Here is a 15,222-nt window from a genome sequence, read left to right on the forward strand (position 1 = left end):
TACTAAGTTCGTAGGATTTGTTTGCTACAAGAGTTCACTTGCGTTAGACTTAAATTCTTGTAATGAATTAAATGATTGCATGGATAGTGCATGTAGTGTGTCCTATTTGCATGAGTTATATCTGGTTGGTGATGGTTTTGAAAGATGCATGATAGGATATGATAATCTCCCCATTCATGATGAATATATGTGTAAAGAGAATAAATTTTTCACTCAATATTCATCGCATGAGATAATTGTTATTCCTAGTGAGCTATGGTCGTACACGTATATGAATTTTATTTTTGTGTTAACTAGGTCTAAGAAGGGGAGAAATTTGATCTTTGTGATAGTTAATGATATCTTATTATTTGGTGTCACTCGTCATTTGGTGTATGTTGAGGTTGATACATTGACAGTGAAGGCAACCATGGAGTTAGAACTCAAAGCCTTGAAGGAGCACGTGGGCGATGGTGTAACGCCCCGAAAATTTAAAGGTCCACGCGAACCACATGCATTTGAATTATTAAATTCTCCTGTATTTTAATTAAATGTTTTAATTGCATTAATTAATTATGTGGTGCATATTTGCGTGTTTAAAATATATTTTTCTACATGGTTGCATTAAAATGTATTTTTAAAGGTTATTCGAGTTGCGATCGAGGAACGGAGACCGAGGGCTGAAAAATAGAAAATGTTTTTATTAAATAATTATTTTTAATTATTTAAAATATGGTTGATGGTTTTTCATATTTTTGAAAATAAGGGGTTTTGAGGTGATTTTATACGCCGGGACGTAAATTTTATCGGTGTTGGTTTTTCAACTAAAATACGAGATTTTTGGCAACCCGGCTAATAAATTCACAAATTTATTTAAACAAAAACATTGTTAATATTTTATTAAATTCTAATTAAAACTAATGGGCTTAATTTAGAGGCTTAATAGGCCTAAAAGCCTTGATGTTAATTAATTAGTATTTAAAGTGTTAAATTAAACAAAACCCTATAGTTTTTGGCAAAAGAAATCGGCCACCCACTTTTAATTTCTGAAAACTCTCCCCACCACCCCTTTTCACGACACACACTTATTCACCACAAGTTGAAGGAAATTCGAAGGGTTCAAGGTAGAACAAGCCAAAGATTTCACACCGTTCTTCGTCGTCAACGTTAATTCGTGCGTATAAAACGCAAAGGCACGCCATACATATTCTTTTCTCATCCATCATATCATATTAATGTTGAATTATTACATGCATGAAGAACATGAAGGATTTTTCAGAATTTTCGTAATCTCATGCTTATGGGTTCTAAAGTGGTGTTTTCAATCTCCAAAAACATGTTTATTATGTTAAGAAGGGGCTGCCATGTCTTAGGAAGTTATGGGACAGGTTTTACACAAGTTTTAGAGTCATTAGAAGCAACAATAACACTGCACGATACCAGAAACACAAAGCTGGAACCAATTGTTTATTATTGTAGCATATGTGATCGGTTGAAGGAAAATCGACGCATGGGGGTGAGTGGCTCGACCAGGCTTGGTGGTTGGGACCTAGGAGTCATGGTTAGGTCCTAGGAAGGGTCCTAGGTGGACTAGGGCTCGAGATTTGGGCTGGGGAAGAGTCCACGTGAAATGGGATTCTCCCCCAAGGCATGCGCGCGCAGGTACTGTTCGGGAATTTCAGGAGCTGCCGCTCGTTCAGGGGCTGGGCTAGGTGGTCTGGAAGATGGCTTAGGATATTCCAGGGAGGGTTAGGAAGGTCTGGATTCAGGGGTGGCTTGGTTCATAGAGGGCCGAGCAGTAACGCGAGAGGAAGCATGAGCAGGAAGAAGAGAGGGGGCGCGGCTACTGGTTGTGGAAACAAGTGGCTCGCTGCTCACGACTAGGGGCTAGGCTGGTCTGGGTAGGGTCTAGGCTTGGTCCAGGGATGGTCAGGGTTAGCTGGGTTCGGTGGTGGCTCGGCTAGAAGTGTCCTAGGTTGGCTAGGAGTCTTTATGTGCTTAGGGGCCTCACACACACACTAGCAGAATTGGGTCAAGATTCAGTGGGTTTTTGAGTGGGCCAGGGCTGGTGTTTCGGACTGGGCTTGGTCAGTAGGGTCCCTAGGTGGGTTGGCTAGGGTTTGGCTCAACGTGGCTCGGGCGTGGCTCGAGTAAATTAGGAGATGGCTCGGTGCGTTCGATAAGGTGTCAAAACGAGAAATTAAAAGGCTAAAATTGAATCCATGGGTCCACGAGGGTGGCTCATGACTTGGAAGGGTAGATAAATCATAAAAATGTTATGTTTAAAATTTGGGATTAAAATAATGAGTTTTGGATTTATTCGGGATTTAATCGCCACACGAAACGCTAATTAACGAGTTAATTGAAACGCCTAGTTTAGGCCTTATAAAATTATGAAAAATTAGGGTTAAGCTTAAATAATTATTAGAAGTCTAAGTTTGTAATTTGGGATCTTTATATTAAGATTTGATTTAATTCGGGATTAAAACGTATTAGTACGTCTTATTTGAAGATTAATTTAAAAGTCATCGATTTAAGCTAAATAAAATTATGGGAAAATTCATGTAGGCTTAAATAATTATTTGGGACATTTTAGAGTCAATGAAATCAAGAAAAAGTCGAAATCGTAAAATGTCGAGTCTAGGGGTAAAACGGTCTTTTTACACCTAGAAATTAGTAAAGGTCATGGCAGTGCCCTAAATGCTGTTTTTATGATATTATGATTATTTTTAAATGTTTATGAATTGTTCATGATTAAATGATGATTTTTAAATGTCTAAGGGATTTTTATGATTTAAGAAGACATTTAAAATACATGTTGCATGCTTGGTTTCAAAAATGAAAAACATAATGATATTCATGATTTTTCTAAAGTGATGTGAATGAAAAATGTTGAAGGATGTGAAATAATTGTGACTAATTCGTTAATGTTGGCGACGTCGTGAGGGTTATGGTCCCAGTGGGAGCCCGACGATCGTGTTTCCATCATTGCGAATATGTGGTAACGGATATGTGGTAACGGTTTTGTGGTAACAGAAGAATGGGAATATCGTGAGGGGAAAAGGCCCCAGAGGGAGCCCATTTATGGGAAAAGGCCCCAGAGGGAGCCTCGACGATCGTATTTCTATTCGAATCATGATAGGCCATGGCCCAGTTGACCGGTGAGAGTGTTGCTGGTGTCCCCCGCCGCCCAGTACTGTGGTTTTATGTAGATGGATCCATCGACCCTCATGAGCATGATCAGGAAAGTCACAATTAACGATCTGAATTCAACAAAAGAAAAGAGAAAAAGAAAAGAAAAATGTTCATGATCATGTTAAAGGTTTTATGTCATGTCATGTTGAGGAAAAAGGAAAAAGTTAAGGTTTATGATTGCATGTCATGAAAAAGTATTTTATGAAAATGTTTATGTTTAAAGTTTTATACATCATGAAAATGTTTACGAAAATGTTTATGTTTAAAGTTTTATGCATCATGAAAATGTTTATGAAAATGTTTATGTTTATGCATCTTCATGAAAACGATATTTTAAGTACAAATATTTTTCACCGTTATATGTTGACTGTATTACGTATTACTCGTTATAAACATTATGGTGTGTTGAGTCTTTAGACTCACTAGCTGTGATGGATGCAGGTGGTATTGAGGGAGGACTTGATGAGTGATTTGACTGGACTGAAGGCGCACACAACCCGAGGATCAGCGCTTCTACTTTTTCCGCATTATGACTTTTGACTCATGCTTTACGATTAAAGATTTTTAAGATTATTTATTTATGCATTTGAGAGATTTTTGAGAGGTTATAGTATGAGCTATACTTTTCGAATAATGTTTTTAGGTTTGGTAAAATGTTTGACGATTTTATGCTTTAAAATATTTTCCTTTGGATTTTTAAATAGCAGTGGATGGTTATTTTTAAAATGATGTCAAAAATATTTTATGGTTCGGCCGATGCTAAGTGAGGTTAAAAAAAAAAAATTTCTAGTACTTTTAAAGCAATAATAAGGGCATGACGTTTCAGATGGCACCTACAAACTTGAGCCTGAAGGTAAGCATGTTGGTCATATAATTTTTTTTATTACTAACTTGCTTCGTTTTTGTGTAGGTAACAAAGATTTGAGGACAAATCATTTTCAAGAAGGGGAGGATGATGCGATCATGGTATGCCAAGCCCCAAGGGAAGCATGGGGTCCTTTTGAGCTGTCGGGAGGACCAATCACGAGGGGACGACGGAAGAGATTCAAGGAAGCATTGCAGGGGCTTATGAGAAACCAAGAGGGGCTTACGATGCATGGGAGCAAGCTTGGGAGTCATATGAACATTATAGAAGTGATAGATGATGATGATTCCACAAGCATTGGCGCCCGAGCGGCCAAATATTACCGCCCGAGCGCCACACTTGCTGTCCAAACCAAAATTTTTCCAGAACCATCGGCGCTCGAGCGGTCGAATTCTACCGCCCGAGCGTGAACAGTCCAGAAGACCTGGCGCTCGAGCGGTAATACCCTACCGCCCGGGCGCGACTGCTGCGAGGAGAATCCTAGTTTCCTAGTTTAGATTAGATTTTGAGTATCTTTTATTTTGAAAACAATATATAGACGAATTTTGATGATTGAAAAAACAATTCAGAATATTATTGATATTTTATCAAGGTTTTGAGTTTTCTCTTAACTTTTTTTTTCAAAGCTTTGCTTTGTAAATCAAAAATCAAACTTATCAAAGTTTTTAACTTTGTGGCGTTTGTCGATCGTTCTTACGCGGATTGTCAAAGACGACTTCTTTGAAGGTTTGTCATAATTTCGGTTGTTTATTTCGTGATTATTTGTTGCTAAATTTTTCATATTTTAGAGGTGAAAATCACACACACACACTTGATTCAAAAGATCGGGACAACAACGATTCCTTGTTCGATATTGAATTGAGGGCGCGATTCTAAATTAATCGTGTTTGCTATTCGTTTGTACAAAGATTCACATCATTATATGAAATGGCACCTCCAGCAAGGAGATAGATGTAGCCTGACGTAGATTTCATACTATCTTGGCATACCGCAAAATCAGAGTCAGTATACCCAATGATCTCAAGCTGATCCAACTTTCGATAAATGAGCATGTAATATTTTGTTCTCTGTAGGTACCGTAAAATCCTTTTGACTGTTTTCCAATGTTCAACACCATGATTACTTAAATATCGTCCCAAAATTCTTGTCACGTATGTAATATATGGACATGTACAAACCTGAGCATACATCAGACTCTCCACTACAGATGCATAGGGAATGTTCTTCATTTCTTTTTTCTTAAAATCATTCTTTATGCATTTTTTGAGACTAAATTTGTCTTCCTTAGCCACAGGGATATCCGTTGGTTCACAATCTTGCATCCCATATCGCTTGAGAACTTTCTCGATATAGCCTTTCTGAGATAATCCAAGAATACCTTGAAAACGATCCCGATGTATCTGAATACCCAATACAAAATATGCATCACCAAGATTTTTTATCTCAGAATTATTAGTTAGAAATCTCTTGGTGTCATGCAACAACTAAATATCGTTGCTAGCGATCGATCAGAATGACATCAACATATAAAACCAGAGAAATATGCTTACTCCAACTGAACTTACGGTACACAAAATCATCGACCTAATTCATCTCAAAACCAAATGAGATGATCACTTGATGAAATTTGAAATACCATTGTTGAGATGCCCGCTTGAGTCCATAGATGGATTTCTTTAATTTGCAAACTATATTATTTGTGCCTTTGGGGACAAAATTTTTTGGTTGCACCATATAAATCGTTTCGTTAATATCACCATGTAACGTCCAAAAGCCAACCCACGTAAACCGCATGCATGCAAATGATTTAAACTTGCATATTTATTTTACTTAATGATTTAAATACTTAATTGATACATTTTACATGCTTAAATGTTTAAAGTACGTGATTTCATGAGATTGAAGGATTTTACTCGAATGTTCGATAATAGGCCAGGGAAAAGAGACCAGGGACGACCAAGACAAAACAAATATTTTTCAATAAATATTTTTAAGACTTATTAATATGATTAAAAATGATTAAATTTTTCCAAAAATGATAAATTTCAAATTATTTACGAGACGATCTCGATTTTATCCAGGAAGCCGGTTTTGGGTAAATGAGGGACTTTTAAAATATCAAATGCATTATTTTTGAAAACTAATTTTTATATTTCAAGTAAATAGGGGTTATTGGGCCTAATTTACATAGGATGAGTAGGTCCAATTGTTCCTAAACTTGAAAGCTCATTAACATGAAAATTAAAATCTATAAAAATTGAAAACCTAGGGTTTTGCACCCCATGCCAGCCGAAATCTTCACACACTTAACACATTGAATTTCGAAAATATTAGGGGAAGAAAACAAGGAGTCCTCGTCACTCATTCGTTCTTTCTCGCGTCCCACGCCTATGATCGTGTATTCGAGCGTTTTAAAACTCAAAGGCACGCTTCTAAACTACCTTGACGCATCATTCAATCCATAATATGCATTTTTTTTATTTTGCATGAAAAATATTGGGGTTAAACTTGCTTATTGTTTTGATGATTATTTCTGAAGTTTTGAAAGTTTTTATGTAAATATGAACATGTTATGATTTCCAAGGAGTACGCTGCCAACATAGGATGTTTAAGGGACGAAACAAGGGTGGTTCAAGGAGGAAACGAGGGCTGGACAGTAAGCAAGAGGGCTTCACGTGGGATAGCTAAGAGTCCTAGAGTTTCCTAGTAAAAACGAGGGGAAGATGGCTCGGCCAAGGGCTTGGCTCAGTGCATGGCTTGGTTAGGGCTAGGCTAAAGACTGGGCTGGATGTGGTTAGATGTTAGGAAGAGTCCTAGCATGGCTAGGACTCCTTGACTGTAGCCCAGAAGGAGTCCAATAGTGTAAGGACTCCTCCGCCCATGCGTGCAGGTGCATGAAGGGTTCAACGCTGGCTTAGGTTGGCGAGACGGAACTGGGACATGGTTCAGTAGAGTCCAGGGAAGATGGTCAAGGGTCGGGTTAGGGGCTGTGCAGGTTGGCTCGATGGTGGCTCGATCATAACGTGAGAAAACTCGAGCGGTGTAAGGACCGTGTACCGTCTTATCGTAAATCTTATGTGATTATCGATAATTCATGAAATTTTCATGTGATTATGTATATGATGTATATCATGATAATGAAAATGAGAAAATAAGCGTTGATAATGAAATATCGTACTAGATATTGATTAACTAACAAAATTGAAGTTGTAAGAGCTCGAGTGGAGAAGCCGGACGCCAATACAATACAAAAACAATATTTTGGACAGAACATCTGGCGCCCGAGCAGTAGAAAATGACCGCCCGAGCGCCACTGTACTAAAAGTTGGGTAATTGTACAGAACGTGTGGCGCCCGAGCGCCAGTGTAGAATATGTTAGTGCTCGGACAGAACGTTCCGTGCCCGAGCGGTAGTTTTTGACCGCATGAGCGCGGTGCAAGTGACACTCGGGGACAGAATGTCTCGCGCTCGGGCGCGAGAATTCTACCGCCCGAGCGTGATAACGGTGGAGATAAGAATAAGTTTTTCTTCTTTCCTTCTTCACTTTTCTTTTCAGCAACTTCGAGAGAAAAGTTGTAAATTCAATTTCTTTCGTCCGAATCGACTTCGAAACGTTGTCCAAACGCGAAACAAATTATATATATTCGGAATCTTCGCGTCGAGAGCTTCCTTTTGAGGTAAGTTTCTTCTAGTTTCAGCAGTTCTAAATATTAAAGTGCTGGAATAGCATGTATTTGAAGTCGAAATTCTTATATGTGGTAGAATAACCGACAAAAAACTCGTATTCGAAGTCGGAATTGAATTATATTATGATTTCGATTTGATATGAATTTTTAAAGTTTCAAAAGATATTTGAGACTTATATTTTCGATTTTGAATGATGTTATTGATTGAAATGAGTATGTTATTGATGTAGATAAATTATTATACTGATATCTTCAAGCTACATCGACTGGAACGAAGAATTTAGGTATGTTGCGACCGGGTAACATACGACAGGTATCTGTATCATATGATATATGTTTGATTGATTTGATTGGAAATATGTGTCCATATGCCTTATGTGATGACGTGATATGGCATACATGACATTGTGATTGGAATATCGATGTATAAAATAAATATTTTGTTAACACACATCATTTGATGCATACATCGATACATGACATGCACGTTGAGCTATGATCCTTGGATACCCTGATATGATTTGATTTGATTCTGGGGTTTGTGAACACAATGCTATGTTTGGTATTATATGACCCTTAAAGCATAGTCATTTGTGGCCCTGATGATTGATTGAGATTTGAGATTTGATGGCGCTTTGTCGACGCTATCATACGAGTATCCCTGATTGAGGCCGGTGTGCCAGCTCGAGCATTGATTTGATAGCGATTCGTTTGATTCTGACATGTGCTCAGTGGATGTGCATTTGACCTGATACCTCTACGACATACATGCATTGCATATCATATATCATCGTTTAGATATCTGTTGTATATATGATGGTTGTTCCATACGGAGCTTTGCTCACCCCCAAGGGGGGTTGTTGTTGTCTTTGTGTGTGGACAATGGAAGGTACTCCAAGATATCAGGAGGCCGGAGAGGGTACTTCTGGAGGGAGTCACAGTTTGAGCTGTGGTTTTATGCTTTGTTTCCCAGTATATATGTATATGTATCTATATACCGGGGCATGTCCCGAGGATATGAGTTGTTTGTTTGTAGTTTGATCTGGATTAGGTGTGGGCTTGTTTTATATTGTGACATGTTGAGACGAGACTATATTATATACTACTTTTAGTATTATAATTACAGTTGACATGTTTGGGCTCATTGTAAAGAAAATTTAAACTCGTTTTCCGCTGTAATTAACTAACCCTAATCAGATTGTGTTGTAATAATGATTAGGAGCTAAAGGCCCCACAAGCGGCTTGGTGCAAGTGTGCAAGGCCTAGTCTTGTGGCTAGGGGCTGGTACGCTGGGTTAGGTTAGGTCAGAAAGGGTCCAGGAGGCTTGAGTTAGGGTCTGATCCATAATGGTCTTGGGTTGGCTCGATGAAATCGAGCCATGGCTCAAGGGAGTTATTCGATGGTTCGAGTATAGGGTTTAGGAAGGAAGAGTTCGAAGCATGGTCCACGGAGGTCGATTAATGGTTTACGAGGGTAATTTAGGTATGAAAAGTTCATAATAAAAATTTTGGAAGAAAATAATAAAGTTTGAACTAATATGGGAATTTAGATTCTTCACAAATTAGTAAATAGGATTAAAAATTTTATTTAAGCTTAAATAATTATATGGGATGGTCTAAAGTCAATGAAATTAAGAAAAAGTCAAGTCGAGAAAATTTATGTTCATGAGCAAAACAGTCATTTTACGTCTGGGTAGTACAAAAAGGGTTGTCAGTGTCCCGAAGGATCATAACGCATGTTAAATGATATATTATGATGATTTTGATATGATACTTTATAATTTATGGTAAAGCTGTGCAATTTTTAATGTAAACATGCTATTTTTGGAAAGTAATGATATTTTATGATTTAAAAAGAAAAAGAAAAAACATTTTAAAGGATGTGAATTGACTGTGGCAAAGATGATATATGATTTTTGGAAATATTGTGAGGGAGAAGGCCCTAGAAGGAGCCGTTTACGGGAAAAGGCCTCAGAGGGAGCCCAACGATCGTATTTCCATTTTTACGTCGGTGCCTAGTGCCCGTCCCCATGCGCAATGGTGAGCTAAGACTGATCAGTCGACCAGTGAATAAAAGGCTACTCACTTTTAAGGATCAAACTTCACCTAAAATGATAAAGGATTGGAAGCTTTACGATTTTATGATCTTACGATTTATGATTTATTTATGCTTAAAATTATTTTAAGTAAAAGTACGGTTTTAATGCATGTACTTGTATATATATTATTTGCTACTCCTGTTTAGAACGTGCTGAGTCATTAGACTCACTAGGTTTGAATGTTGCAGGTGATGATGTTAGTGAGGGAGGCGCTAATGCTTGAGTGGATCGAGGCAGACAGTACACTCCCGAGGGACTTTATTTTCCGCATTAGATTGATAGTTAAAAGATTTCAAGATTTTTGTTAATGATTTATTTGAGATTTTATTCTTTATTTGGAAGTTAGTATGATCATATTAAAGGTTGGAGTTGATTTTTGTTAATTGACGATTTAGGGATTTTATGCACTTGAGATTTTGTATGTTAAATTAATTTGATTTATGGAAATGATAATTTATGGTTAAAGGGTAAATTTTCGAAATCATGTTTATAAAAAAAATATAGTAGAATTTTAAAGTTAAAAAGCGATAGTCGTTTCACACCATTTAGAAACGTAGTCTTTACATCCATATTATGTAGCTCAAGATCGAAATGTGTCACCAAAACCATTATAATCCTTAAAGAGTCTTTTGATGAAACCGGAGAGAAAGTCTCTTTATAGTCAATGCCTTCTTTTTGTGTAAAGCCTTTAGCGACAAGACGAACCTTATATCTTTCCACATTGTCTTTTGAATGCCTTTTGATTTTAAATATCTATTTGCAACCAATGTGCTTCGTACCTTAAGGCAATGGGTAAAGATCACATATGTCATTTTCCGTCATTGATTTTATCTCCTCATTCATGGAATCACTGCACTTTTGAGAGTTAGAACTTTCCATGGCTTGACGGAAGTTAATAAGACCATCCTCCATCAGTCCAATATCTTCCTCATGTTCTTGAAGAAATGCAATATAATCATCTGGCATTGTATTTCTCCGCTCTCTAGGTGATCTCCTTAATGGCATAGGTTCTGGAGTTTCTTGAGTTTGTTCATCTAGAATGAGAGGATCTCTAATATTATCTTCCTGTATTGTGTCTTGGTCAAAGTGAGGAATGTGATCGTCATCAATATCCTAGACAGCTGTGAGAATATTTACATATTCCTCTTCAAAGACAATATTCCTTAATTTATCTCTCCCCGTAAACTTAACAGTCTTAAAGAACCGGACATTTCTTGACTAAAAAATTGGCTTACTTGTGGGATCATAAAACTTGTATCCCCTAGATCTTTCAGAGTATGCAATAAAATAATAGATGACTGTCCTTGAGTCCAGTTTTTTTTATTTGGCTTGTAAGGCTTTGCCTCAGCTGGACATCCCCAAATGTGTAGATGCATAAGACTAGGCCTTTTACCAGTCCAAAGTTCATAACGGGTTTTGGTCATTGCCTTAGTTGGAACCCTGTTAAGGATATATGCTGCGGTCTTTAATGGGGACGAGAATAGTGAACGTGATATTGCATGATCTGGGGACCATGACCCATATATAGATAATCTTTATCATTATCTTTTGATATTTCTGTTTTAGCTCATCATAGAAACATAAATTAAACTTATGTCTCTACATATTAAAATCTCAATAACCTGAAACCTTAGTTGATCACTTTATTTTGGGTTTAATTTAATAGACAACTCACAATGCATAATTATTCACATATAAGCTCAAGTAAATAAATTTGTTCCAACACACTATTCATATACAAATTGGGGTTGTTGTCAAGGAGGGTTGCTTTTCGAGGCAACTATGGGGTGCGGTTGGGCTAGTTTTAGAGATTCATGGGAGAAGAGCAAGGCATGGCGGATCCACGTGCTAGTGACGTGTCGGACGATAAGGACTTGGCGAGCGATGTGCGTGTTTGGGGGTTCACACATGGATTTTGGGTGTGTGTAAGCTAGGTCTTGGCATTTTCTCGCGTCAGGGATGGTCTAGGCGAGCTGTTACGCACGGATGGGAAGTGCTGAGCGAGGTTTTGCACAGGCGAAGCTTGGTGTGTTGCGCGGTTGCAACAGTGGGGTGATAGTTAAGAGGGGAAACGAGAATCTTGAGTCATGGGGATAAATTTTATATTAAAAAAAATTTATTGAAAAAAGACTAATGAAACAAGATAGCTTATGTATTATGGGTAAAGTATCTTTAAATCTCTAAAGCAAACTAAAATTTTCCCCAACTCCCTGGAGAGAGAAAACTTTGACAAAAATACCAAAATTACCCTTATTCCCTATTTAATTTTAATTGATTCCCGCGCTTCAGAAAATGGTATCAGAGCATGGTTAATTTATTTCAAACACATAATTTATTTTGCAAGAGAAACTAAAATGTTTGAGGAGGAGAATTTCGAAAAATTATGAATCCGTACTTAGGTTCGAGAAAAATAATTTACAAGTTTTATTCCAATATTTTGGAATATGCACAAGTTCATCTAACTATTGTTAGATATCAGAACCAGAAATGGAAGCATCTGCACCCTCAGGTAAACTCTCAGGTAAATTTATGATTCAAGAAAATAAGTTTCTGGAGATAGTACCAGATTCATCTAAGCTCTCTTTAGATCTTAGAGAAATCCAGAAAACAGTACAAAATTATGGCAACATGCTATATTTTGTACCCCAACGAGTTGAAGAAATCCTTAAAAACCAGGAAGAAATTCTTGGAATATTAAAGGATATTCAAACAAGAATTCAGAAACTAGAACAACCAAGTTCTAGTAAGAGAACTTCAGGAGGTTGGTTACCACCATCATTTGGTACTGAACCCTTGTTACACCAACAAGTAAAAGCCAGAGCGGTGTCGAAACCTTTGACTGAAGAAGAAAAGATGATCAATCTAATCAAATCTGTCTCAGAAAAGAAATTTATCTGATGACAACTTTGGAAAGGATTGGTTTGGAGGATCTACAAGAGCTTGCGGAATCTTTCGAAAATCTCAAAGTGGTAGATCTAAAGATGAACACGGCAGGAGGTGAAATACCTGCTATAACCTGGTCATCGACTCAGGAACTACCAAGGGAAAGTGTGGGATCTCAGAATGTTAACATGAGAGAACCCCAATCTGATTTCCATACTGGTGGAGGATCACACCCAGTAGGTACAAGGACAAGGAGAAATCAAATTCCCTTACACCAAACACCCTACGAAAAGACTGTTTTAGATCGATATATCTTTATTGGGTTATGGTTAACCTTGATGTATTAGATTTCAAAAACAGAGAAGATCTCATATATGATTGGACATCTGCTATGAGAATCGCAGCAGGAACACTTGATCTCAACAAAGAAGGATTCATTAATCTTTTAGAAATGAGTCTTATGGAATCAGTGAAAATTGCTTGGGACATGACTTCATTAGAAATGAAAGAATCAGTCTTAGCCGGAGAATCTCTGAGCGAGATAGCCGAAAAAATTGCTACCCTATTTAAAGCACAATTTATAAAGGTAGACTATTTTAATAGTCAAGATACAGAGAAGAGGAAGAAATATACTCAAGCTCTGTATAGTCTTGAATTACATGATATATGTTTAGTGGATGAATACATTATGTTATTCACTAAATATCGATGGAATTCAGGAGTTGAGGAAGATATAGCTATGCAGCTTTTCTTCGCAAAAATGCCAAGTCCTTGGAGAGAAATGCTCAAAAGGGAATACGTACCTAGCAATCCAGATACATTGGCAAGAAGAGCCTCTTTCCTTAAAAGAAAATTGGCAGAATGGTGTCACATGGCAGCATTACAAAAGAATTACAAAAGCTTAAGGGGTATCAACAAAAGAACTCATTTGTGTTGTAAGGAAAACGATCTTCCAACAATTATTGGAAGTAAACCATAGAAGCATAAGAGGAAAAGTTTTAGGACTCATCCTTATGCATGAAGTGGAAGCTGTTCTTGGAAACCAAGAACTGTATGGTCTAAACAGAAAGCCAGATCTTATAAATCTGGACAAAAAAGTGGACCATCAAGAAGTAGGATATCATCCCAAGCATCGAGTACATCTCGAAGTACAGGAAGAACACCTACAAAGAAAACTTTCAGAAGAGCTCATACTAGAGCCAATGAAAGTTTCAAAGATTGTAATTGCTGGACATGTGGAGCAAGAGGTCATATCTCGATCAACTGTCCATAAAATGAAAAAAGAGGTATTAAACGCTTCGATCCAACCCCGGGTATTGAAGAAGCAGTTTATTACCAAGATCTTATTCAGGTATACAGATTCGAGGACATTGCCTCGGATGAAAGTATATATGAAGAAGAAGAGGTCTTAAGTCAAGGAGAATATGATGGAACAGAATCGGAATCTGACTGAGGACGAGGTGTTTCGACACAAAACACATGAAGATTTGTCTGGATTCTTCAGCCAGAAAACAATATCTCACAATATGGTCCAAAGGATCATGAGAGAAAATCGTAGTCTACAGAGATATCAAGGATTCTCTGCAGGACAGGTAGAAAAGTTCTTAGGAAGTCTTGGCCTAAGAAACAGAAAGCATCATCTAATCTATAAAGTTTCTAGAAGGGAAATGGCAATCCCAATGGAACTTATGGGAAATAGAATGGAGATGCAGTTAATTCCTTCCGAATAAATTAAGGATGAATTACAAAAACTCAAGATAGAAGTAGCAAGTACTATGTCCGGGATTCATATTGGAGCAATCCAGATTATGATAAAGGCTACTTTCAAAGAAGGGATAGATTCACCTATTGATATTGCTATATGCGATAAAAGAATGGGGAATCTATAAGATTCAGTACTGGGAACAATCTCAAGAAATCTCTATGCAGAAAAAATTGTGGGAGTAATCTATCCAAAGATAGCCTAAAACTTGGCAGATCGAGATTTTAGCCGAGCCTTGACATTGCATCAGAATTTCAAGGAAAAAAGATTGATGAAAGAAGGTAATAGACCATATTCTATTACCTATCAGATTTCATATGCTCTATCTAATACACATCATTCAGAGTTGTTTATTAGAAACGAGTTTATTGAAATTCCTGAGATATTCGGAAAAGTTGCTCAGGCAATTTATCCAGAAAGAGTTGAGTTTCCTTTAATACAGGAAACAAATATCCAAATACAAGACAAATCGATTCTACAAAAGAATCAAAGTCTTAAATTGGAATCAAGAAGACTATCTTTTCAGGGAGATAGAATTACGAGTTACAGGTAGGGAAAAAAGCCTGTCCTAAAAACCCAACAGGAGCCGAAAAGTTTTTCTACAATAAGAAAACTTAGATGCCCAGAAGGGCGGAAGGAAATCGAAATAGTATTTGATATTACAAAGCAAAAGAATCAATTTCCTTGTAATTCTATATTACCAAGGACTGATTAATATCGGAGAATTGAAAGTTCATATTCAAGGAATTCCAGG

Source organism: Primulina tabacum, chromosome 1, assembly GCF_025594145.1.
Source record: "Primulina tabacum isolate GXHZ01 chromosome 1, ASM2559414v2, whole genome shotgun sequence".
Lineage (NCBI taxonomy): Eukaryota > Viridiplantae > Streptophyta > Magnoliopsida > Lamiales > Gesneriaceae > Primulina > Primulina tabacum.